This window comes from Callithrix jacchus, chromosome 19 (genome assembly GCF_049354715.1).
Source record: "Callithrix jacchus isolate 240 chromosome 19, calJac240_pri, whole genome shotgun sequence".
NCBI lineage: Eukaryota > Metazoa > Chordata > Mammalia > Primates > Cebidae > Callithrix > Callithrix jacchus.
The window spans coordinates 46,666,177-46,693,248 of record NC_133520.1 but is presented as its reverse complement, the minus strand read 5'-3'; the positions used below and the strand labels follow the sequence as shown (position 1 = coordinate 46,693,248).

General features: G+C 36.1%; 1 long non-coding RNA gene across 1 annotated transcript in view; it reads right to left on the bottom strand.

Annotated features, from left to right (window-relative positions):
- LOC144580303 (uncharacterized) overlaps positions 1-27,072 on the bottom strand; it is an 83,614-nt gene that overhangs the window by 36,989 nt on the left and 19,553 nt on the right. The window contains exon 2 of the long non-coding RNA XR_013529591.1: positions 11,332-11,469. This is a non-coding gene — a long non-coding RNA (uncharacterized LOC144580303). The remainder of the gene's footprint in view (positions 1-11,331; positions 11,470-27,072) is intronic.

The window sequence follows — 27,072 nt, the reverse complement described above, 5'->3', positions numbered from 1 at the left end:
CTTTATTATATACCTTTTTGTGAGTTTGGATATGCATTTAAATGTTGGTTATTACATTTTATCCAGCATTTCATGATCTTTTAGAGTGGGCATGTTTTCAGGTTATCTGTTCTCTAAATATAATTACTATGTTATACCCTGGAGTTGTGGAGTTGGACACAGGACTCATTTAGTATATTATTAGTTGATTAATGATTGTAGTTTACACTGCTGCCTAGTAAAACATTTATTTTCATTACAACTGGATTTTTTATGTCTTGTATTTTATGTCTAGGGTTCCCTATTATATGGACTAATAACACAGGGAAGATTCAGGCTTTCTTCAAACTTATTTTCAATCCTCTTACTATGTAGGGTTCTAGCAAAAGAAGTAACACATTGTCAGGACTTTTATCGACAAAAGGTGACAGAAATTACGAATAGTCCATTAGAAAAAAAGTAAAAAGCATGTGTTATCAATTCATCTACCAATAGCAGATTCTGACCAACAGTTAGTTGATTGGTTACCTGATCTCATCAGAAAAAAAGAAGGCTCATGAAATATGTCTTAAATCAGGTGTTTGGAAAGAAAAGAAGAGCATGTATCTATTGACTGCTGTCTGCGTGTTCAAGAATTGCCCTGTGTGTTTTTTAAACACCCCCCCCACCTCCCCCCCCCCACACAAGCTGCCCGTCCATACAATTACAGTGGGAGTGAGTTTCTCATATCCCTGTTCGCATATCCAAAACGTAAGACAGGAGAAGTGCCTAGTATAAGAGATTTTAAAACAGTGCAAACAAAATGCTATCCTGCAATGCTGTATATTTTCTTGGTAAAGGACTATAGAAGAGACAACTATATTAATTTTGCCTTTGTAGCCTGCATTCATATTTTATATTAGCAATGCTGTCATTTTTGGATGCATATATTATATTGTTTTTAGACAGGTCTCATAATTTATAGGTAAACATTTCCTGACATCCTCCTAAGAAGAGATCTCATTTGTTTCTCGAGTTTGTGACCAGAATTGTAAGGCATAGCTACTGTTACAGAAATTAAACCGTATATGTTTGCATGTGAGTCTATCTTATCTGTACATTTATGTATTTGAGAAGCACTAAATAGTACATATGTAGAATATATAAGAATGTATTTGTATATATTTGAAAAATATGTTGTGTGGAATGATTCAAAAGAATTGTGAAGGCATATTGGTGAATTGTGGGGTAAGATTTGTACATACATATAAATCATATTTTATATATTGCTTATGATTTTGACTTGTTGGAATAGTTTGCATTAACTTCTAATTGCAAAATAAATAATATTAAAAATGTTTATAGGGAAAAGAAGAGGTGGCAATTAAATAGAATTATATTGTGCCATTTTGGTTTTTTATACTTTTGTTTGGTTTGAGAGGAGACCACGTTCCCAGATTCTGTTCCCAGATTATAAAAAACAAACTTCTGACTAAGGCTTTGAGTGTGTTCCCTGGTGGTCTTCTTAGCTTTAGTAATATACATGTCTCTTTTAAAAACGAATGGAGAGGCTGGGCACAGTGGCTCATGCCTATAATCTCAGTATTTTGGGAGGCCGAGGCAGGCAGATCACCAAGTCAGGAGATCGAGACCATCCTGGCCAACATGATGAAACCGTGTCTCACTAAAAATACGAAAATGAGCTGGGTGTGGTGGTGCATGCCTGTATTCCCAACTACCTGGGAGGCTGAGGCAGGAGAATCTCTTGAACCCGGGAAGTAAATGCTGCTGTGAGTGCAGATTGCCCCATTGCACTCCAGTCTGGGAGACAAGAGTGAAACTCTGTCTCAAAAAGAAGAAAATAGATAATATTTCCCATTGAAAATAAAAATGATATTTTCATAATTTTAACACTTGTCCTTTCTAATTATAATGTACTCTTCACAAAGTAAAAATTAAAAACTTGATTATGCATTAACCAGTATTAACTGAGGTAATATTATAGATCAAATACTCCTACGATGCACCTCGAGGAGCTACAAGAAAATAAAACGGGGAGCATGCCTTAGAGGAGAACTAAGAACATGCCTGACCCCTCTGCAATCACTGCAGAAAACGTACTGTGATGACAAACAATTTCTACTCTTGTTGAATATTTGAAAAACCTTTTTGTCTTAAAATAAAAATTTTATATATATGCACATATGACATACACATAATCCTAAATATATACACAAATATATAAACATTAATATAATTTGAGCGCACATAGAGATAGATAACAGTATAGAAATAGGTATATAAAGTGATCTTGCCCAAAAGCCATAGTTTTATTTTTTTCTACCAGGATCCCTGCCATTCTTCACTTAGAACTTGATTTTAACTAGAAGAGATTATTTTTATTTTGAAAGTCAACAAAGAAACTCTAAAATAGTAGGCATTACAAAGCCAATGCCAAGTTCAGGAAAACCAAGCAAAACTGCCTGACTTATGGGAGTTTTCCTTACAGTTCTATTATCTTCAGGTTCTTCTAAGACCTTGCTCTACCTCCTTTAACCAATGGTTTTAAGTTAGAAAGTTTGATTTTTACCAAGTCAGTTAAACTAAGTCAAATTAATTTACTTCAGTTGCGGGTATATTTAGTGGTCTATGTTAGGATGACTAAGTTTTACATATGGTCATCTAAATGCTCTGATTTAGAATACAACATCATAGAAAAGCATTTTGGAAAACAAAATGCAAAACATTACATAAATAACGCACTTTCCTTATAGACTATGACTTCATCTTAGAATTTAGCAAAAGTACTCCCTGAGATAGACACAGCCATCATGCAGTGGATGACCTGAAACTCTTCAAGGTTTCTAGCTTGTTTTTTTGTGTATCCTCATGACAGTTTTAATATAATTATCTTTAGCTCTCTTGACTCTGTTGGATTGATTCCTAGGTCAGCTGATCCTTGCACCCTTCAAGAACAAAAGCTTCAGCAAGTTCTGCAAATTGCATTTAGGACAAACACTGGGGTTTAACTATAGAAATTATTTGCATTCTGTTTGAGCTTGAGCTTATGGAAAAGTTTTACTGAAGGGTTTATCAGAGCCATGCCCCATGTTTTTAGCTTCTGATCATGACAAACTTTTCCCTACAAGGGTTTATATTTTAAAGTGAGGAGTTTTAAATGAATTAAAGCAAAACATTATATAAAGACCAATGCATTGTTTAAATTTGACTAATCATAACTGTTCTATTCAACAGTTACTATTTTTATTTTTTGCTAGGTCAAAATTCTTAGATGCAACTGGTTGTTGCTTATTTCAGTTAATTGAAGTAAAGGGGTTAATGAAGCCAGGGTAAATTTCTTATGGGAGCCAGTTATTTTTCTACTTCACTGTATTCTCCAATCTACCTAGAGAAAAGTGAATATTTAGTCCTCAGAAGCCGAGTGGTTTTGTATTTGCTTAAATATATTCTCTTCTCTCCTTAAAGAAGCATAATTTTCCATACTCATGAAAGTTAAGAGCATCACCTTTATTGAGAGGCAGAAAACTGTTGCAGAAAGCCCCGTTATTTCAGAGTCTAAAGACATTTGAGCATTAATTTCATCTCTATACTAGCTGAATTAGGTAAGATGAATAAAAATATGAGCCTCACCTTTAGTCATTTGAAAAATGAGGCCAGATGCACGGTGCGTCACACCTGTAGTCCCAGCACTTTGGGAGATGGAGGCAGCAGGATCACAAGGTCAGGAGATCGAGACCATCCTGGCAACATGGTGAAACCCCATCTCTATTAAAATACAAAAAATTAGCTGGGCATGATGGCAGGTGCCTGTAGTCCCAGCTACTCGAGAGGCTGAGGCAGGAGAATCACTTAAACCCAGGAGGTGAAGGTTGTAGTGAGCTGAGATCTTGCCACTGCACTCCAGCCTGGTGACAGAGTGGGGACTCCATGTCAAAAAAATAAAAAGAAAAATGAGGACGATAAAATTATAATAATGGTCATAGTAGCTTTTTCAAGATTAAATCAAATGGCATGATGTATGTAAGATTAATTTTGTTTGTACTGCTATATAAAAAACTTTATAAGTTTACCTTTATTAAAGTATAAGAGTACTTTATAAGGTGATTTTTTAATGACATAGTTTATCTGAGGCATAGTGTCAATGTAGCCAACCAGAGATGGGTGGATTCTGCCATTCTGGTAAAATGTTCTGTATAGGTGAATGAATTATGCTAGATATAATTATATTAAGTTATTATTTTCTATAAGCTAATATAGATTCTGCAGGTTAATTGACATTTTGATAGATTCATGAGAGAATAGGCTAATGTAGTTTTAAGAGCTGTGATTCATTTATATATCTACATTTGATTGGTTATTATTGCATTATCAGTACCCATTATAATGAAAGATCATTATTTTCAATTTTTAAAGAATACATCATTGATTTTGTCTAATAGTTACAGCACGTGTATTTATTCAGGTGATTGTTATTCCCTAAACAACTGAGAAAGCACTTATGAAAATATTTAAAGCATAGTTAAGGAGAGATATACAAATTTAAGTTTTCTCTATGGAAAAAAATCTGTGTGGGTCGGTGCAGTGGCCTGGTAATCTCAGCACATTGGGAGGCTGAGGTAGGTAGTTCACTTGAACTCAAAAGTTGGAGACCATCCTGGGCATCCATAATGAAACCCTGTCTCTACAAACAAATACAAAAATTAGCCGACGTGGTGACGCACGCCTGTGGTCCCACTACCTAGGAGGCTGGGAGGATCGCTTGAGCCTGGGAGACCAAGGCTGTAGTGAAGAGTGTTTTAAAATGCCTCATCAAATGTTGAAAATATAAAGCTAATTAATCAAAATCCTGTGTTTAAAAATGATTTTAAATAATTTTTTTTGAGACAGGGTCTCAAAAAAACACAAACACTGTATCTCAGCCTGGTCAACAAAATGAGACCATATCTCAAAAAAAAAAAAAAAGAAAAGAAAAGAAAAGAAAAGAAAAAATTATGTGGAAGTCTTGTGTTTCCTGTTATGCAATATTTTTTAAAAAAACTTGTATTTGATGAAGTATGAGTGGATTGTAAAATATAAAAAGATAATGGAAGAAAATGACATATAAGAAGTAAAGCGCAGAATCGATAGTACCCAAACTTAGATGAGTGATGTGGAGAGTGGCGTTGAGACCTACCCTCTCCTGAACCAGATAAGTACTTCAGGGATAGATAAATAATATTAATACATAAGCAAAACTTCCTCCTAGTGGAGAAGTAAGGTATTTGTCAGAAAGATGAAAATACTGAGGGCAGTGACTCAATTATCCTCAAAATAAATTTAAAAATTTAAGATAGTCTCCATTAAAATCTCAATCTATTTTTGACAGACCTTAAAATATAGCTTACATTTATGTAAAATGATAGTTATGAAAGAAAACTTGAGAAGTTTATGAAACTGTAGCTTATATAAAGGAAGATAAGTCCTATCAAACGTTGTACATATAAAGACAATTAATCAAAAGCCTGTGTTCTTGGCACCAGAACAGGCCAATAAATCAGTGACTCAGGAAGTCAAGAAGTAGATTCAAGTATAGATGCATTTTCAATATACATCTTTTTAAATAAAAAGAAATTGATAATTTTGTTAATATATTTTAAAATGAGTAGTTAGGCTATTTTGGAAAAAAATACATCACGAACTACCCCAAAATAATATTCAGATAAACCGATGATTTATATGTAAAATGTGAAGATATAAAAGTAGAAGAATATATAAATAAATTAAAAATATTATGCTGAAAAGGCCTTTTTGACCATGATTAAAAGGCTAGAGGCAACAAAGATTTTTAATAAACCTAACTAAATAAATAAATACAATTTATTGAGTGTAAAACCCCATAAGTAAAACTGAAAGGCAAATTAGCTCTTAGTAAAACTTATTTGTGATATATGACAGAGATGAAAGCTGATAACTTCCATAAATAAAGAGATCATACAAATCTTTACACAAAGAACAAGTGTCCTAGTAGAAAAACAGGCAATTGGGTAGATATGTCACAAAAGAAGAAATACAATTGCCACAAAACATAAAATATGTTCCATAGTTATGCATTCAAATGAATATAATTTTAAAAAATGAGATACCATTTTCAGCTTTTGCATTAGCATAAATCAAAGATAATCTTAATGCTTAAAATTAGTGTAAGAGAATACATACACGAGCACAGTGTCGTTTGTTAGTAAAGTTGTCTTAAGTACTGACATTTGATGTTTCTTTTTCTTCTTTGCTTACTTTATTGTCTCTTTGTTCCTCATATTTTGGGTCAGTTAATGCAAATGAGGCCTTATTTCAAATTTCCTATTGGGGAGAATTGTAAAGTGTTGAATATTAACCAATATGTTTTCCAAGCTGGACCCCAAAAGCATATTTGACTTTCGTGAAGGCATTTCCTTCCCTTTCCTACAATTGACTGAGAGTATTTGATTATACTCTTTATAGCCTTCTAATTTGTTTGGTCCCTACTAAGAAATACTACATTCACACCTAGCAATACTTCAACGTCTTTGGAAACAACACAATTAATAGTGAATATTGTCCCTTCCACCGATTATAGATCAGGCATAGCCTGGTGTAACGTGATGATAAACATTTCAAATGAAAATCTCAAATTAAGTCTCATTAATGACCAGAATCACTCACCAATAAGCTGTTAATATAGACTAGATGATGTGCTATAGGGCTCACACTAATGTGGGACGTAGCAGGGTTGCACTTCAGGGTTGAAAAGTGAAAGCAGGAAAACCACGTCCAGTACATCACGGGGCAGATTTACCTGCTGCAACATTGTAAAGTAATACGCAAAGTTTGGACAAAGGTAAAGAAAAGATTTTAGCAGTTCCTGCTGAAGTATTTTCACTCAGACTATTTCCATCAAATTAAGTACACAACATATATAGGTCTTCATGTATATGGACTGAAGAGTGTGACTACTCTGAGATAGTTTATCATTTCTCTAAATTCAAACACTGCCAAACATTTTAAGTTATGACTTATAGAAAACATATATCAGTGAAAAGTCAGATAAATTGCTTCCTTCAGAGACATTTTTGATGTTTTATTTCCTTAGTAAAATTTATCTCAAAAAGAGATTTGCATGCACAATCCCATGTCTTCTCCCTAATTTCCAGATTCTTCAGAAGAACCAGAATCAGCTCTCGGTAATTTGCCTCCTATTACCGAGGTTGCCTCCTATTAAGTCATAGACTGTTCCAGTTTCTGTCTCTACCTGTGTTTTTGATGCCAGCTCTTTCCCTTTGACCATTTCAGTCTTAAAGTTTCACTTCTCAAAAGCCAAGCCAGTCAACATAAAGTGAGCCTCAGTGACAAATATTTTAGTTCGCTTTCAATTCATCTTGCTAGACCTACACTTATTAAAATGTAATACTGTAATAAATAATAATAAATCATAATATTTATTAAATAGAAATGTTGAAATTAATTATTTCTGAATATAATTTATGGAAGTTCTTGATGTCTACATTAAAATTCTACAAATCTACCCAAGTATTTAAGTGGATATATTAATACAAATGACAGCTTAAAGTTAAATGTCCATCCCTCTAAAAAGAAAACCTATCAAGATTGTCTATTGGATCTGTCACCTAATCTTTCAAGCCTTAAGATATTGGGTTCTAGCGAGAACTTTCATTCCAAATTCTAATGTTGCAGGTTTTTCAGTAAGACAAATTGCCTTCTGAAGATGTCCACACACTTATCTCTGGAATCTGTCAACTGTTTTATTACAATGAAAAAGGGAATTTGCCAATGTAATTAAATGTATGGACTGAAAATAGGGAGATTATCCTGGATTATCCAGGTGGACCCAATCTCATCACATGACCTCTTAAAAGCAGAACACTTTCTCCAACTGTAGGCAAGAGAGATAGGATGTGTTTCAAGAAGAGCTTGACCTCCCTGGACAGACTAGAACTTATAGAAAGCAGGAGAAAGAATCTGTGTAGCCCTAGAAGCAAAGCCCAGCCCCTGGCTAGCCACCAGCAAGGAAGCCTGCCTTAGCCCTGCAGCTGCTAGTAGCTGAATACAGGCAATGACCTGAACAAGCTTGGAAAGAATTCTTCCCTAGAGCCTTCAGGAAGGAATGCAGCCCCTGCAGCACCTTGATTTGGGCCTTCAATCATCCTGAGCAAGGACTCTTTCAAGTCCATTAGACTCCTGACCTATAGAACCTGTGAGACAATAAATGCATCTTGTTTTACTCCACTAAAGTTGTGGTAATTTGTTACGGTAGTACTGGAAAAGTAATGCAAGCCACCACAGGGACGTCCACCCTGGCCAGCTGGATTTTAAGTTCTCCATCTACCTGGGTTTACTTTGTCTTTTTTAATCTTTACCGCAGTATCAAAAACATCCGCCATTTACATTTTACGTATTGCTTTCTTAAGTGTTTTATTTGTAATCAAAGCCCATTACAATGCATTAATAAAGTGTATTTTAACTTACAAGCATGTTTTCATTTCACACAAAAGTCACATAATTTCTTGCCTATCATTAAAATGCAAAGCTTTAATGGGTAAAGTGTACATAATTCAGGTCATAATTGCACTAAAAGTCCAGACCTAACCACCACACAATATACCCATGTAACGAAACTGCACTTCCACCCTCTAAATTTATACAAAACAAAAAGCAAAAACAAAAGAATCTATATAGCTTGACAAATATTTACCTTGAAAATCTTATTGTGCCTAACAATCACTTATGAACACGGTAATTGTTTTTCCCTATTGAAGAAAGTGAAAGAAGAGAGTATGTGCAATAAAGGTAAGATGTAAACGATTGTAGAACACTTAATGCAATTCAGGAACTTTTATTATGAAAATAATGACTACTTAATTAATACATGTGATAGGAAAACCAGATACTCATATGGATCAAAAACAAGAACATAATCTTTCAGAATTATATTCATTTTGGAGATGTTTGTGTTTCTATGGTTAGTCTTAGAAACACAATTTAAGTTAAATCCATATGCACAACCACAAAAATAACTGACTAAAAAAGCTACAGGATATAGCATATTAATGTAGCCACTGGAAATGGCTTCTTGAGTGTTTACTATATGTTCAACACTATGCTATGTACCATCAAATATATAAAAAGAATATAAGACATATTTCTAGAGGCAGAATCATGGTTGGGGAAACAAATTCCTACTCAGAAAGACAAAGATATAAGCAATTTATTTATGCATTGAATAATTAATCAAGAACTTATTCATTTACTCAACACACATTTATCACATGCATACTGTATGTCAAGTATTGCATAGACACAAAGTTTACCACACAGGATAAGACCTAGTCCTGTGCTTTCAAAAAGCTAATCATGGAGTGAGGAATACCTCAGCAAGTGCAGAACTAACACACATACATGCAGCAGCACATGAGAATAAGACACCCACCCAGCAGGGAGCATCGGGAACTGGTGCTCAGAAGAGTTTTCTATAGGAGAAACCCCTACAAAGAGTTCTGAAAGATGATCAGGACTGCCCCACTTGATAGACGAGGACACTCAAATGGGGGAAAAAAAAGAAAATAATATATTTGTGGTGACCTGCACATCTGTGAGGGTGGATGGAAGAGATGAACAAAGGCCCAATCATGAAAGGTTCCTGAGACATTCTAAGCAAGGGTAGACTTTATTATGAAGGTGCTAAGAAGCAATTGAAGACTGTAGCAGGGAAGTCACATGACCAGATTTGCATCTTATCAGGTTCACTCTTGTGGCAAGAGAACATCAAGGATTTTCCTAGGGAGATCAGAAAAGAAGCTGGGTAGATACTGAATAGCAGCAGTACTATGTAAATTATTGTGACACAGGATCAAGTGATATATTATCCTCCAAACTCTAATAATGATTGGAGAAAAGATTGCTCTCTGATATTTAAATTATTGAAGTAACACATAGTGGAAGAATTTGGTCAGTTGTAAACTCACTAGCCTAAATAAGAACTTGAGTGTGACAAATACTTGTTTCTGAGTCTGACAATGGAAGATAACATTGGGCAATTCCCCTTATCAGCACGTTGAGCTTTGTAATGGAAGTGACCACACCAAGCTTGTACCATCCATGGCTTTTGTGCCTGATGTGGCCCAGGATGACTTTGAATGTGGCCCAACACAAATTCATAAACTTTCTTAAAACATTATGAGATTTGTATGGGATTATTCATTTTTAGTTCATCAACTATTGTTACTGTACTTTACATGTGACCCAAAACAATTCTTTCAATGTTGCCCAGGGAAGCCAAAAGATTGGACACCCCTGAAATATACTATTATGAATAGCGTTGTGAATGCACCTGAAAGGAAAACCGTAAATAACAAAAGTGTCCAAGGAGAAACAGGGCATTCTATTTTCCATGATAGATATCATCTCAGTGTAAATTTATTAGCGGTCCATGTCCGTATTTAGATCCCCTTTCTGCCTAATTAGTTTAGATTCTCATGGTCTGCTCACTCCAGGCAGTGACAAACTAGTGTCTTTGGGCTTGAAAATGAAGACTAGGATCTTCAATATAGTAAAGAATTTGAGACACGACCAGGAAATCTCTTTTTCATGCGGTTTTACTTCTTTCTTCAAATGTACCCAGGCACTGTTCTTTGTGGGTGGGCAAAGTCCTATATGGGATAGACATTGGAGTTCAAGCATCATAGATATTTACTCTAGAAGAATCCCAGGCAGAAGACTGATGTAATTAAAATAATGCCATAGGATTGAGCATAGAAGAATTCCAGGCGGAAGACTGATGTAATTAAAATAATGCCGTAGGATCGAGCAAAAGAATGAGTGGACTCTTCTTACTGGACATGGGTAACAGCAGCAGAAATGATCTAAAGAAAGAAATAGCAAAATTCTGAAACAAATCCCACTTCCTGTTTAGGTTCCATTTTCCCGTATTTTGCTCCCTCTACTCTATGGGGAGGAGGAGAAAATTAACATGTATTGGAAATGGAGGAAATTAGCATGCATTGAGTGATGTGTGTGTTAATGTTTGCTCAAAGTTTACACTTAAGTTTTGTTTAGTCAATCTAACAGTTTAGAAGAAGAATGGCACTACCAATTTTACAGAACAGAAATGAAGTCTCTGGATTTTAATTGGTTAGGATCATCAAACCAGTTAAAGGGCAGAATTTGCATCCAGTCCAGGCGAATCAAATCCCCATGTCCATGCTCTGACTCATACATCACACTCCCTCTTCTGAGCTTCTCCGTCTCCCACAAAATCGAAATGGAATTATCATAGCCTCTCTCTTTTATGTCTTCCAAACTTTCTACAGTCTTAAAGTCTACCTGAAGTTCAACTTCCTTGAGGAATGACTGCTGATGATTCAGCTCACAAGTATTTTTCCATTCTCAGAATTCATGTAGAACAATTCTCGAAGTGTTTCCTGAGAACATTGGTTTTCCAAAACTCCACAAAATTAGGTTCTGTAATGAAATTAATTATAAATCTTGCATGTTAAATCTATTTTAGGAGCTACCCAGTATGTTTTAATCTATTTTAATCTTGAATGAGTATTTTCCAGTCAGTCCTATAATTATATAACATCAGACCAACTCAGCTGTTTACATATTATTTTTTTCTTCTGGTAAGTCATATTATGAAGTAAATTATAATCTTTAATTTCATTATCAAGTAGACAAATGATGTATTTGCATATGTAATTTGTGTATATGTATATAAGCATATTACATAAATACTTAAAATATTTCAAAAATAAATAACAAATATTTTAGACTATTATTTACTCTCCAAATCCATAAAAAAAATCTAGAGATTTAGAGGGTAAGCCTGGTTTGACAAGAAGAAATATATCAATGTCTGCAGGTTTGCATCTCTTTACATATTTGTCACATTAAAACTGAACAGGTTTTTCTTCTGATTAAGATGCGAATGGTGCAAACACTATTGCTCTTACGGTAACATCAAGAAAAATTCACATAAAATAAAAAAAATCTTTAAGAATAGGACTATCAAAGAGCAATAGATGAAGAAAAAGAAAGTTTGGTGAACTAATTTCCAAAAGAAAATAGACTGTCAGAGGTTAGCAGCAAATTGTGGCAACTTTGGAGGGTAAACATGAGGGTCAGTAAAAGACAAGGCTTGCAAAAGGCAAAGAAGGACTAACATAGCCATTTGCAATGGTAAAACAGGCAGGAATGGACTAGAGTCTGAAAGATTCCCAAATCTAACAACGTTTGATTAGCATTGCAATTATTCTTCTCTCTTTGGCTTCTGAATTTTGCTCAAAAAAAGAGCAAGTAACTTGAGAATGTAAAGCAGAAGGACTCACATAGATCAACATTCTTAAAACTGCAGCCCAGATCCTCAATAAACTCAAAATTCAGAGACATCTGAAAGCTCACCACCTCACTTTATCTGTTTATAAGGAATAAGCTCACATACTATGCAAAATGTAAAAGCAAAGTGGTGCTCCATTTCAATCTCCACATTTTTCTATTAGTATACATAAAGTACTACACACACTCAAATCTAATTACACACACTCAAATCTAATTACACACACAAAGAATACCAATATGTTGAGAAAACAAAAAATGCAAAAGAAAATCACAAAACCCATCTATAAAGAGCCCAAGTGTTGAAATTAGCAGGCACGGATTTAAAAAAACTGTATAACTATTTTTAATATGCTCTAGAATGTATAAAGAAAGATGGTTACTTGATTATATTTTTTTCAAAGCCATAGAGATATGGCTCTAGCAATATCTCACATTATGCTTTTCTACAATATGACTTTGACCTTCTTCCCATCCAGAAATAGGAACTGTACCCTCTCAGCTTGCATCCTGGCCACCTTACTCCTCACTTTGAAGACTGTGGTGGCAGTGATGCTGCCAGACTTTTGAAGCTAAGACAGAAATGGCATGCACCTCTGCCATGTTGGCTGAGGCCATCACCTTTGAAAGTTTCAGCCACAGAATAAAGTTTCATTACCCTGAGACTTCTATCATGTGAGAAATCTAAACCAACTGGAAAGTCAACATATAGGTACTTAGTCAGTCTTTGAGTTATCCCAGCTGAGGAGCAATCAATGGTCCTTAAGTGAATCCAGCTTTTAGCCAAAAAGACATCTCAATATTTAAGTCTTTACAAGTGAAGGACCAGTCCCAGTGGAGCAGGAACAAGCTATCCTACCTTGATGTTCTCAGATTGCTAACTCACATCATGTAGGATAAGCTACGTTTTAGGATAATACGTCACACAGCAATAGTAACTGGAACACCTGCTTCACACTGCAGGGAGAAACGTTTCACATGTAGAGCCCAAGGTAACTGCCTCCTAAAACCCCAAATCAATAATCCTTAAATAAGCAAAACAGATTCCAGACTTTCTATAATATGTTATTAACGATGTCTGGCTTTTACCCCAAAATCACAAGATATGGAGAAAGAGAAAAATATGCACGATATCCAAGTAACAAAAGCAGTCAACAGAATAGATATTGAATGGTTTCAGAAGGTGAATTTAGGAGTCAGAGACTTCAAAGCAACCATTATTAACATAAATCAAAGGAAAATAAGTTTAGATAAGTGTTTAGTACTCAACGTCAAATTACGGAATTTTTAAATTGTAGTATATTGATAAAATGAACTACTGCTCAGATTAAAAAAAAATGAATTCATGACGCATGCAACAGCATAGCTGAATCTCCGAATTACTGTGTTGAGCAAAATAATTCAGTTACAATCATGAATACGCTCTATGATTCCATTTACAAAGGTCCAGATGGCAAAATAAATCTACCCGAGTAGAAAGTAGAATAGTTGTTGGTTCTCAAAGAAAAGCAGAATGTTTGGAATTAAGAACTAGGAAGGTCTATGGTGACAACAATGTTTTCTATCTTGATTAAAGTGCTGGTGAAACAAGTGTAATTATTTGTCAATCTCCTTAACTTATACATTTATAGCCTTTTTATTTTACTCTTTGTAATTATACATCATTTTTTAATCCAAAAAGATGAGTGAACATTGGTGCATATTCCTTTTCTTTGATTTCTTCTCAAGAAAACTAAATTTAATGAACTGCCTTGTGTTTTATAATTCATTTTATTTTATCATTAAAACATTGAGCTTGGAACACAGCATAAGAAATCAGAGTAGTTTTTGGATAACCTCATTATAAAAAGATTTTTTTTATTTGGCAAAATCTAAGTTAGACATATGTGGCAAAATCTAATTTAGAAGTTTTAAAAAACCTTCAATTTAGTTCAATTTAAGAAGTAAAGCTCCTGTATTTGCTAATACAGTAATAGCCTATTATAAGCTGAAAAATGTATTTGAAGGTAATGAAAGTAACTTTTCCTAATAAAATCTGTAATTCTGCTTTCCCATTAATTAAGATTATTGTATTAGTGTCATAATTCAAATTAGCACAGTTGCTCTTATTTGATTTGTATAACAAAGATATTTATATTTTAATTTCGACAACATTTTACTGCTTCCAATCTTTTTTACACTCATTACATAGATGTACATAATAGGTACTGGTTTAAATTTAATGTGGCTTCATTTGTTGATTCTTTTTTTTTTTTTTGCAATGTTAATTCACTTTATTTTATTTTATTTTTTTATAAAAACTCTATGTTGTAGCCACAGCTGGAGCTTGGGTCCTTTGCACGGAGACTCTGGTGTGGGTCTTGACAAGGTGGTCAGTGAATTCCTGATAGGGAGACTTGGTGAATACAGTCTCCTTCCAGAGATCGGGGGTCAGGTAGCTGTAAGTCTTAGAGATGGCATCAGAGGTGGCCTTGGCAAAGTTGCCGAAGGTGGCAGTGCAGCCCCTAGCTGAGGTGTAGCAGTCATTGATACCAGTCATCATAAGCAGCTTCTTGGGCACAGGTGCTGGCTGAGACGTTGCCAGTGCCCCTGGGCGCGGGGATGAGGCGCACCAGCACAGAACCACAGTGGCCTGTCACCTTGCAAGGGACGGTGTGGGGCTTGCCAATCTTGTTCCCCCAGTAGCCTCTGCACACAAGGACAATGGAGAGCTTGGCCAGGATGATGGCCCCACGGATGGCAGGGGCCACCTCCTTGGGACACTTAACACCCAGATCGATGTGACCATTGTAGTCCCCAATAGCAACAAACGCCTTGAACCAAAGGCCAGCACGGGTCGCTTCCGCACCGACAAAATCTTCAAAACCTCATCCTTGAGAGAGGCCCCCAGGAAAAAGTCAATGATGTCAGATTCCATCATCGGCAGAGAGAAGAGATAGATCTCCTCCAGAGATTGAATCTTCATGTCTTTGACCAGGAGGCCCAACCTGGTGACAGGCATCCACTCCTTATCCTTGGCTTTGCCCCCACGAGCTCCGAGGCCTCGGCCCGGCCTCGTCCACGGCCACGACCCAGGCCCCAGATGCCACTGCCGAAACCTCCGCGGAAGCCACGGCGGTTCCCCATCCCAGGGCCCCCTCCCAGGCCACCCCCCTTTCCCTGCACCGGCGTCATCCGCCGTTTGTTTTATCGGAGAAGAAGCCATTTGTTGATTCTTCCACAAACTAACTTCAATTATGAGACTGTGTAAAAAGCAGAAGTAATACTAAATTTGAAATGATAAAAGATCCTGTGAAATTGAAGTGGATAAATAGGGATCTATGTAGTATAGAATCTTAGCGTTCAAAAATATTTTCTTTTTTATTCTCTTTCACTTTTAACAGATAATTTATTTTTAATTAAATTTGCCCAGCACTTTGGGAGGCTGAGGCAGGTGGATCATGAGTTCAGGAGTTTGAGACTAGCCTGGCCAAAATGGTTAAACCCTGTCTCCACCAAAAATACAAAAATGAGCTGGGCGTGGTGGCGCATGCCTGCAGTCCCAGCTACTAAATGAGGCTGAGGCAGGAGAATCGCTTGAACTCGGGAGCCGGAGCCAGAGGTTGCAGTGAACCAAGATCACGCCATTGCAGTCCAGCCTGATGACAGAGTGAGACTCCATTTCAAAAATAAATAAATAAATAAAAATAAAAAAACTAAAAATTAAATTTTGAAGCCTCAAATTAATGTTGACCTGGGCAATGATTATACTCTGTTTTAATTGTCACAGTGATGATAGTAGAATATCTTTGTCTTTTCCAGACACAGATTTAAAACTTAGAACTGCCACCTGCCTGATAGCTATGCAGATAAAAATGGGAGGAATGCTCCATTTTCTCAGTCTTAAGATAATTTTAATATTATAGTTTCACAGTATGCATTAAAATAACATGTGTACTACTCCTGGTTGAAGATGCTCACTTATAGATATTTTTATTTTCATTGTTATTACTATTACTATTATGCCCAGTTGAGTGAGGGTTTTAACAGAGAGGTGCCAATACATTCTCATTTCGTGGCACTAGAGCCAGAGGTTAGTCTTTCATTGTCTCACAGTACCGCAAACATGTGCCCGTTTATCTTATAAAACAGATAAAGCAAACAACTTTATAATACCCCTAACATTACACATTGTTAAAAATAATGCATATGAGATAGAATTATTTAATTTTCACTCTTGATGGAACATAAGGATTTATGGGACATGAGTATTTGCTGGGCATCCACATCCCACAGATCTCAAGAATCAGACTAAATGCCAGCCCCTCATTTCCTATTCCACTTCATTTTTTTGCACAATTCTTGCTATTTATCACAGCCTAAAACAGTTTTGTAATTGCCTAAAAACAGTTTGTAAAGATATGTTCCACTTGAAATGAATATGACATGTGCTAAAGTTGGAATTCTGAACTAACTCAAGCCAGTGGTTCACTCAGTATCCATTGTGTCTGATATCACTGAGTCTGTGATTTCTTTTCTTTCTTTCTTTCCTTCCTTTTTTCTTCCTTCCTTCCTTCCTCTCTCTCTCTCTTTCTCTCTTTCTTTCTTTCTTTCTTTCTTTCTTTCTTTCTTTCTTTCTTTTTCTCTTTCTTTCCTTTCTTTTGACAGATTCTCATTCTGTTGCCAGGCTGGAGGGCAGTGGCATGATCTTCACTCACTGCAATCCCCACCTGCCAGGTTCAAGGGATTCCTCTGCCTCAGCCTCCCGAGTAGCAGGACTATGGGTGCACACCAGCATGCTCAGCTAATTTTTTGTATCTTTAGCAGAGACAGGGTTTCACCATGTTGGCCAGGATGGTCTCAATCTCCTGACCTCATGATCCACCCATCTCTGCCTCCCAAAGTGCTGAGATTAAAGGCATAAGCCGCCTTGCCTGGTCTGTGAGTCTTAGAATTTTAGGATATCTCACAGTGCTCTGTGAGTTTGCCGTGATGTCCTAGGGCACGTTGTCCAGTTTGGGAGATGTGCATATCAATAAAAATAAAACACCAAATATTTCTAATTATAAAGTACAAATTGAGAGAACATTCTCTTGAATTAATATAAAATACGTGACATGAAAAAGTATCAGACTAGGAATACAAAACAGGAGATAAGGAAAATTGAACTGGTAATTGCCTTAAAGGAAGAATGCATAAAATATAGTTTTTTACTTTCATGAGAATTAGAGCAATTAAAGGAACAGCCATTCAGAAACAAAGCAGCCACACTGAACAAAGTGACTTAAAAATTATAATGTTCCTTTAGGATTTTGTTCTATGGTAAAGACCTTGCTAGCAATGACCCTGAAAATTCCGTGATTCCATCCTGCATTTCTGAAAAACTTTAAAAAGTTTTCCTAAACTGGTTCTGGAAATTATTCCCTGAATCAGTTCAAGAAATCAATTTAATAACCCTTCAACAAATCTCCCTTATTAAAATATATAACAGGATTTTAAAGTAGGAGTGAGACATGTTTGGGAAAATGTCATCCATTTATTGTTAATGCCTTTGGCGAAAAAAATGTCTGATTTATATAGGATAATTTCTTAGAGAGGAAATAATAATAACAAATGTATCTTGTAGAGATTCCAAGATGTAAAATTATAATTATAAGAAATAAGGATATCAGAATATCTTCAGTACAAGAATTGACTCTACACTTCAGGAGTTTATAATCTGTGCTTTAGGCCAAGTGAGGACTGTACATACATATCCACAATTCTTTATTTGCAATTCTAAAACATAAAATGCTATAGGGAATTTGGGGGGTTTTGTTGTTGTTGTTGTTGTAAATTTGGTCCTAAAACTCACTCATTTGGTGACAAAACTGTGACTAGTCAAAGTGAACTAAAGGAGACCAATTTACTCCTATGCCTAAAACAATCAATCAGAAATATACATAATAATGGTTTTCAAGATATCCACCATCAGGCAAGGAAGGCCACTGACCCATGAAAGCTAAACATGAGGCCTGTGATTGCTCCAGCTTCCTGCCTGGAGATAGTTTCCATGCCCAGCACAGGTAGGGAGGGCAATTAGAACTTCTGTTCCACAGAGGAGATTGGGGACATGAGTCTGGGTACATCTTGGTAGTGGCTGCTGTTCCCTCAGCCACCCAATACCAAAGGGAGCTGTCTCTAGCTTCTCCCTGATCTTCCCTGTGAGGATCTGATGGAGTCACTGGAGGAAAAGCCTGCAAGGGAGTGAGAGCCCATCTGTGATTAACATGATGGAGTTTCACTCTCTCACATTTGGCCTTAAGCAATTTGCTCAGCAATTCTTGATAAATCTTCTCAATGGCTTAACTGGTGTTTGATAATGGCTGCCCCGAGGCAAGCCAATGCTAGGGCCCTGTATTCCCTCCTAAAGCACCTCTTTCCAGGTCACAGGTTAGTTGTTTGCTCTGCAATTCCTGTTCTCTTATGGGTTAAAAAAAAAAAAAAGTCTTAAATCTGCAGTTTATCCAGTTGTTTTTCTGTTAAAGTGGGAATAGTATGTTTTCAGCCTTGTTCATCCCTGAGCCAAAACCCAAAGTGCATTATGCTTCCTAAAATTAAAACCAGCAATGAAATTCTCTCGTCTCCCTTATCATTTAATTCTGGATGGCCTGGGTGAAATGAATCTGACTCATTTTGCTTTCATTACAGACCAGGTTAGCATACAACAGACCCAAGGAGCTCCCCATAGTTACACCTTTTCCTTTGAACCCTCTCAATGTTTGGAGGGGGAGGGTTTTTTTTAAGCAATCTCTGACAACTTGAAAATAATCTGTCTTTGGCTTGCTTAGTTACGAACTGAAAATAACAGAAAATTGTTGTCACTCATTTAAATTTTTTGAAACACCTGTGCCATTTTAGGGAACATATTCCATGTGATTGTATATGCCTCAATTAATTCCTCTCAGTTTTTTTTAATAGTCCATGGAAGATCAAGAGAAGTTCTCCTTATTCAGGGTATCTTCTTTATCAGGTCAGTACTGATTGATAAGAATGATTGGCATCTAATTCTTGACAATGAAACAATATTCTCAATGGTGAAATCATAGATGTGGAATTCCAAGATATGTGATTTACCACATGCATTATGGAAATGAATTCCTTCATTTTGGGTCCACTTATCCTGTTCAGTAGTTTACTGAATGTCTACTATGTGCCAGGTACTGTCCTAGAGCATAGGGATCAAGTGGTAAAAAGAAAGATCCTTTCATAGAACTTACAGACAATACCAAGAAAAATGAATAAATAAATTGTACTTGCAGTGAATGTCACAAGAAGTACAGTATATGATCAGAATACATAATGGAAGAGTCTGGAAGTCAAAGAAGACCATCCTGAATTGACAATACTCAAGTTGAACAGAGAAAAGCATCGCACAATAACAATGAGAGAAAATACAAATTAACAAAATAAAGCATAAGAAAGTTAAGTAAAAAGTATGAGAGCTTTTTAATTGAATTGAAACATCATTTTTAGCTGTATCTTAATTAATGTATAAATACCTATGAATAGGATTGTCAATTGCAAAGCAAAAAACAATGAAAATGTATCAGTTTAATCACTGCACGGATATGTGTAGACACTTGGTCACAAAAGATACATGAAACATTTATTAGAATTTTAAAATTTAGTAAATGTTCTCTTTTGTCTCTTTCAGTTCCAATTAGTAATGCACTGAGGAAAAAATAGTGTATAATATTCTTTATTTTTTAAGAAACTGTAATATGAAGACCAGAATGTTTTTCTACGATATTTTGAATGATATTCAGAGATCTGTTTTTATGATGCTCTAGGAAAAACATTAATAAAATGAGAATATTCTATCACCTACAATAAATATTAGCAAAAATGAATGAATCATAACATTTCTCCTCTTAATTCAATATAATTTTCTTCAACATAAAAAGAATTCAATATAACTTTGCAATATATCACAGCATTAATTTAAACTTCTACAAAGAAAGCCACACATGTTTAGTACCAAAATAACTTTAGAAAATTTTATTTTTACCCAGTAGTAATTCATGTATATAAATAGATATGTAAGTAAACTGTAAATGTAAAAAGTAAAATGTATATGAGGGTATATATGTGACACATATACACGTGTGTTTTCATATGTATGTATTTTCTTTTTAAATATATTTGTTTTCTGAGTACTAACCAATTAATTCTTCCTTAAACTAAGAGTAGGCCTGCATCAAAACCATAAAATGACCTTCTTTTTAAATACTTTGTGAACATTTATAAAACATTTTTTAAAAATAAAAAAATTAAAACAAAAACAAATGGCACTTCATTGAGGGGGAAAAATAATACCTCAGACTTCTTCCAGCACTATTTCTTTTCTGAGTATTAATAGGTCCCTAATTTGAAGAGTTACAAAACTCTTTTAAAGCTGGGATATTATTTTTTTAAAGCAATATTATTTTTAACTTTTAGGCCCAAAGTGATACAAGTTCAAACCTACAATGTCACCACAGGCATCAATGCCTCTAGTCCAAGGTCCACAATAAGCACCCTTGCGCCTGTAGACTTCTCATGTCATCTGTCAGAGCCTACGTCTTTTCACCGATAAAATACGGGACTCAAGCCAAAAGCTTTTGTGCATCATCTGGGTTTAAGTATAAGCACTCCAGCCCAGGATTACTTCAAGACAAGATGAAAACTGTTTATGCTTGGTCTCATAAGAAAACATACGCATATAAAGTCCATTTGAAATCTCAGTGTTTAGCTGTAACGAGCTAATTGCTAATCTTCACATGACTTATGCACATACTTACTTGGTCAGAAAGAACACATATGGGGCCCTTCAGTGTTGCCAGCAAATGACTGGAGCTTTAAACAGAAGATAAAGGTAAGTAATAGACAACTCAATTCAATTCTACCCTCTGCTTCAATAATGTTTCCTATATTAAGTACAAGCTAGCTAATTTAAGTGAAAACATTTCCGAAAAGCACTTCCTAAGGTATACACCACAGCTTAGAAATTCCTGAGGCCAACTGATCATCATATACGTGTTCGTTCTGGAAATAAAGAACATAGCAGCCAGCCTGAGTGAATTATCCACCATTCAGAATGCTCGTATAAAGGTTGATCTAAGAGAAATTCATAGTCTCATTTATCTTTGGGAACTGAATAGCATAAGTCATACTGATGGCTGGGCATCCACACAGTTTAATGGAACCAACAGACATTCAAAGATGGAAACTACAATCACAAAGTATCAGAATTTTTGCTGCATTGAAAAAAAAAAGACAATGAAAAAGAAACTTTTCTGTCTGTAAGGAGAAAGTCTACAAGGAAACAGCAGTGATGTTTATAAAAATGACAAACACTGTTAACATAGACTCATACGAGAAATTTATGAAATATGTTAAATAAAAGGACATTCTTTAATCCTGAGTCTAAAAAACATTCACGAACCAAAAGGAAAGCATAAAGCCACTAATAGAAGTGAAATTGTTTCAGCTCATTCCCTAAAAGAGGCATGGAAAGACCCTTACATGGAGTAAAGAATGTTTATAATGTCAAAGTCGGGTATTAGGAGACAAATTCCATCCCACCCTATCCCCTACGTGCAATAGGCCATTTTTTAAATTAGGCTGATTTAGAAACAACTCCAAGAGTGAGTTTATGCCAAAGCTTTTCAAGTAACTCTATAACGTGGTGTTCAGTGCCACTAACAGAGACAGAAAACAGAGTTCAATGGGCCCAATATCCCAACTCGACATTGCTTTGTTTTTATCAATGCTATTTACAATACCATTCCTTTAGGAGGGTTTCTCCTATGCGACACAACTATTATAAAATGTTAATGTTTTTCTGTTAAGATGAAAAATTGTGTTATGGCTGAGCTCTGTGCACTGCGTTTAAACGAGGGAGGGAAGAAGTACACCGCCCGTTAGTGGATTATGTCTGTAGAGAATGTGAAGCTAACCTTTAACCTGAAGGGTATTCTGCCTGAGAGAATGGAAAAACTTATCAGGTTGACAGAAACTGAGAGACAAATAACAGATTCTGTTATGAAGAGGATATGCCTATTCCAAATGTATGCTTCTAAACTAGCTTAGAGAGTGGAGCATTAGCAGAAAAAATCATCTGTGTTAAATTCAGTTGGTGTTATTGCCAAATCCAGACAGGTGGAATTTTAAGTCAGGAATTCATTAAATCACTGTTTAAGAAAGCATACCACAAAAATATTTCTTTAAGATAAATAACATTTTTTTAAAAAAACACTATAAATATAGTAAAATTATGTTTTCAATTCTGTATATAATTCCTTCAGAGAAAGGAAATTACCACATATCCAACATCTACTAAGAACCAGGGACTGTATTAAGTGATTAACATACTCTGTTATGTGGTTCTCATAATCTTTTAGGTAAATATATTAATTCCAATGCAAAGATAGGAAAGATTTAGTCAGTTAATTAAAAAATTCCACATACTAAGCATGGCGCTACCTTCTAAGGGCCCTAAGGGATTCTTGGGGTTCATGTTTATCAGTGAAGAGATATATTGTGTACATACTTTTAAATTTGTATATTGTTGTTGCTGCAATGACTTTGCATGTACTGTCAGTAGGAGAGACCAAAAAAACAGACACAAAAACTACCTAGCCTGGTTTAGGAGTCTGGAAAATTCTCCCAGACATCATTTTAAGACTCAAAGTGATTAAGTAAGTTTCCCTGTCGCACTGCTGTGTGTGAAAGGAACACCCCTTTGAGTTTGTCTGTCTGGCTCCATAGCCTATTTTCTTTTTTTTTGAGACAGCTTTGCTCCTGTTGCCCAGGCTGGAGTGCAATAGCGTGATCTCGGCTTACTGCAACCTCTGCCTCCTGGGTTCAAGCCATTTTCCTGTCTTAGCCTCCCAAGTAGCTGGGATTACAGACATGCGCCACCACACCTGGCTAATTATGTATTTTTAGTAGAGTCAGGATTTCTCCATGTTGGTCAAGTCCACAGCCTATTTTCTTAGCTGTCACTTGTAACATTTGGTTACTATAATAGTTTATTTGTTTTTATTCAAAAAGAGTGGGTGTGTATTTGCTACCCAATTATCTGGGCGAAATCCATGTCCAAAAGCCTAGTGTGTGCTTTAATCCCCAAGAAATCAATGTGCTCTCAGGTGCTACTGGCAAGAAGGGACGCGCCTTCCATCCCCCTACAAAAGGACAACTGAGGGAGAACCTCAAGAAAACCTAGGCCAGTGGAAATGTGAGCCAGAGCCTAGCCAAACCAGACAGCTCCCTTTCAAGGCAGGTTTGTTATAGTGATATTGGGTAACCTTTAGCCACATAGTTCAAAAGCCACCATTGACAGATTCCAACGATATATCTTCCTTTTTGGAGACCAAACCTGTTGGGGTCTGGCACGTCTGCCAGGGGACTACTGACCTGCAGGAGTCCCCGAGACCGCCAACGTAGATGTCTCGTTCAACCTGAGGGAGAGAGTGCGTGGAAGTGAAAGGAAATAGAAAAGCGGAGTCTGGAGGGCTGGCTTAGGCTATGTCCAAGCAGAGATTTTATTTTTGCAATACGTTTCATTATATACTTTTCTGAAGTCAAAGTTGTTTACGCCAGATCAACATACTTAAGTTACAGTAAGCAAGTTACGCCCACTAAGTTACGCCCAGTAAGTAAGTTAAGTCCAGTAAGTAGGTTACGCCCAGTAAGTAGGTTACTTCCAGTAAGTAGGCTACACCCAATAGGTCAAGGTAAGTAAGTTACAGTCACGCCCAGTAAGTTATGGTAAGTTACAGTTACACCCAGTAAGTTACGATAAGTAAGTTACCAAGTGTAAATACTTAAGTTAATATTTTATAATGAAGGTAACAAGGGTCCAAAATGAACACAATCAAGCAATAAACCATAAGGAGTCAAAAGTGGTCACAATGCCTTGCAAGTCCTCATATCCATAAAGTAATGTCTGTTAATTATTTTGAATAACATATAGTTCCTCTCTTGGTTCCTGCTTTCCCTCAGCTCGACTCCCCCAACCAGTGATCTGTGTCCAGGCTCAAGCTCACCGTATGGCGAGGCCCATTTCCTAGGGGCCTCACACAGGAGGGATCCCCACAGATTCCCTCACAAACCTGGTCTTTATATCTGCCCTTCCACCACCCATGACCTCACTGACCTACTCTGATCTGTCAGATCCAAATTCAAAGTGATAACCAGATGTGGTTTGTATCACTGACATTGTGGGTTTTGTTTCCCATTTCTGACTTCTACAGCCAGCCGGATCCACTGAGGATCTGGCACTCATGTCCTGCACATTCATCATCACGTCCACCACCAATATTTGCGTGACCCATTTATGGAGGCCCCCAGACCAATTTAGCATACATTTAAAATATATATCTCCAGCAAATAAACCAATAAGCTAAATTTAACTTCAATCTGTCACCTTTCTCTCCAGCCCTACCGTGCATTATCTCTAAATAGTTAGGTTTTCTGAGCTTGAAGATTGTTTCAATTTTGCTCTTAAATAAATCCAACCTAATAGAAGTGGCACTTGACACTCCAGGTGCAGTTATTCATTGATATATTAAAGAACTAGTTTAAAAGTACCTCAAATACAGTAACTGAAGTCTACTTAATTCCAGACACGAATAAACCCCAAATGGCTAGAAGTGAACTGGAAAGAAACATACAATTTTTTTTTCAGTGAAGGAATATGCAAGCCAAGCAAAACATGCTGAACAAAGGCACTTTGTTTCTATTGATGCTTACCCAGACAATTTATACAATAAAATAAAGTGCATCAGCAGAGTGTCACATTCACAGGAACATGAAGACAACTACTCTACCTACACAAAATGAGAGATGATAAACATTTATATCTTATACAAATTGTATTGATTATAGCATTTTTGCATTGTAACAAGTGCTGTCAATTTATATACATTTAAATGATTTTGTCAGTGAAAATGTGTTGCTTAAAGGTAGTTATGCCACGTTGTATCTAAATTAATTTGTATTTCTGAATATTAATTTTTATGTCAAAGATTCCACAGAGGCAGAAAAACCCATTGGATGGTTGTATTTGAGAACACCTTTTTTTAATAATAAAATTATTATTATTAAAAGAAGAAAAGATAAGAGTACCATAGTTTAATGAAATTCCCTGAAAAGTAATTCTCCAGAGAGACAAAGGAATCTTTAATTTAGTGAATACTGATAATTGCTTATCTTTAAAGTCTGAACTTTAATTATAATATGCAAGATAAAAATGAAAATCTCTTTAAGCAGCCGCTTAAGGATGATCAGTGGCAGGTGAATGTATAAAGTCTGATCTGGCCTTTGTTTCAAAGTATGAGATTTAAACAACTCAATTTTTAATGTCCAAGTAAGATTACTTGTATTTAGTAAGCACATACTGGACATGTGGTTAATAAGATTTACCACCTAAACTACCAGAATGTGGAAGTTAAAAACTGTGGCTGTCTAAGCAGGTAGTCATTTGTAATTTTCGTTTAAATTTCTGTATCTCCTTTTCACTGCTAAATTGATAGCAATTTAAAGTAAGACTCCAGCTGGGAAAAAGCTGTCAAGTACAATTTACATCATAAATAGAATCCTGTAATTAGAAATACCCAGAGCGATGTCTTGACATTTCATTTGTCTGTTAGGTTGATGGTCATCCAGAGTAGTGAAACACACATCATATCTTTATGAATAGGATGCTTCACTTTTACTGGAATAAAAAATGGAACAGAAAATATAAACCTAATAAGAGGTGAACCTACCAATTGCATCACAATCTGTAACACAGCAAGGATTCCGTGAAACAATCAGAATATGACTTGAAAATCTCTACCATCACTAACAATCCATCTGTGTGGTTGTAGGGAAGACAGCTCTCCATCTCAGGCCCACTAGTGGGCTCCTGTACTCATCCTCTCCTAGTCTTTTGTTCTCCTTACTCCTCTGGGATATTTTATCTATAATATATCTTCAGTTTTCATCGACTCTGAAATCTGTATCTCCATCTCAGTACAGTGTCCTTAGATCCTGGCACATACCCCCAACTGTTCAGTGCATACTTCTGCATGATAACAATGCAAGAACCTTAAGTATATGCCCTCAAATCAATTCCTTCTCTACCCTGTCTCCTAATCAGCTCTGTTTTTAGTGTTTCTATCTCCAGCATTTCCCCATGTTTTTTTCTGGAATCATCCTTGATTCATCTCTCCTGTTTTTCCTTCACATAGAATCTACCTCAAAGTTCTTTTGGATCTACCTTCAGTGTGTGCCTTAATTATACTGTCTTCATAACAGCCTACACTGTTGTAATCCTTGTCCTCACTATTATCAGCTGTTGCCTGCAGAGGGGTGATGGAGCTCTTAGGTCCCCCTCCATAAGCCATTCTCCACAGTGAAACCAGAACAAAATCTATAAAAGAATATCTTCACATGTGCTTGAAAACATTCACTATTCCTCATTAATCTTCAGTGAGATTTTGAGAAGATAAGTCATTGCTCTCAGAAAGTCATAGTGGGTCTGATACAGCAACAAACAGAAGCAAAGTGTTCAGCAGTTCTCAGCTTATCCTCTCTCCTCTGTTCTATGTCCATTTCATCTGTTCACTTTCTATCTTATGGATCAAGAGCAATGCCAGGCACTCCACCAGACTCTTGGATGTTCACAGAAAGAGAAAGTAGTTGCGCAGAGGCAAGAGTCTTCCATTGATCTCCCTGCAGTCC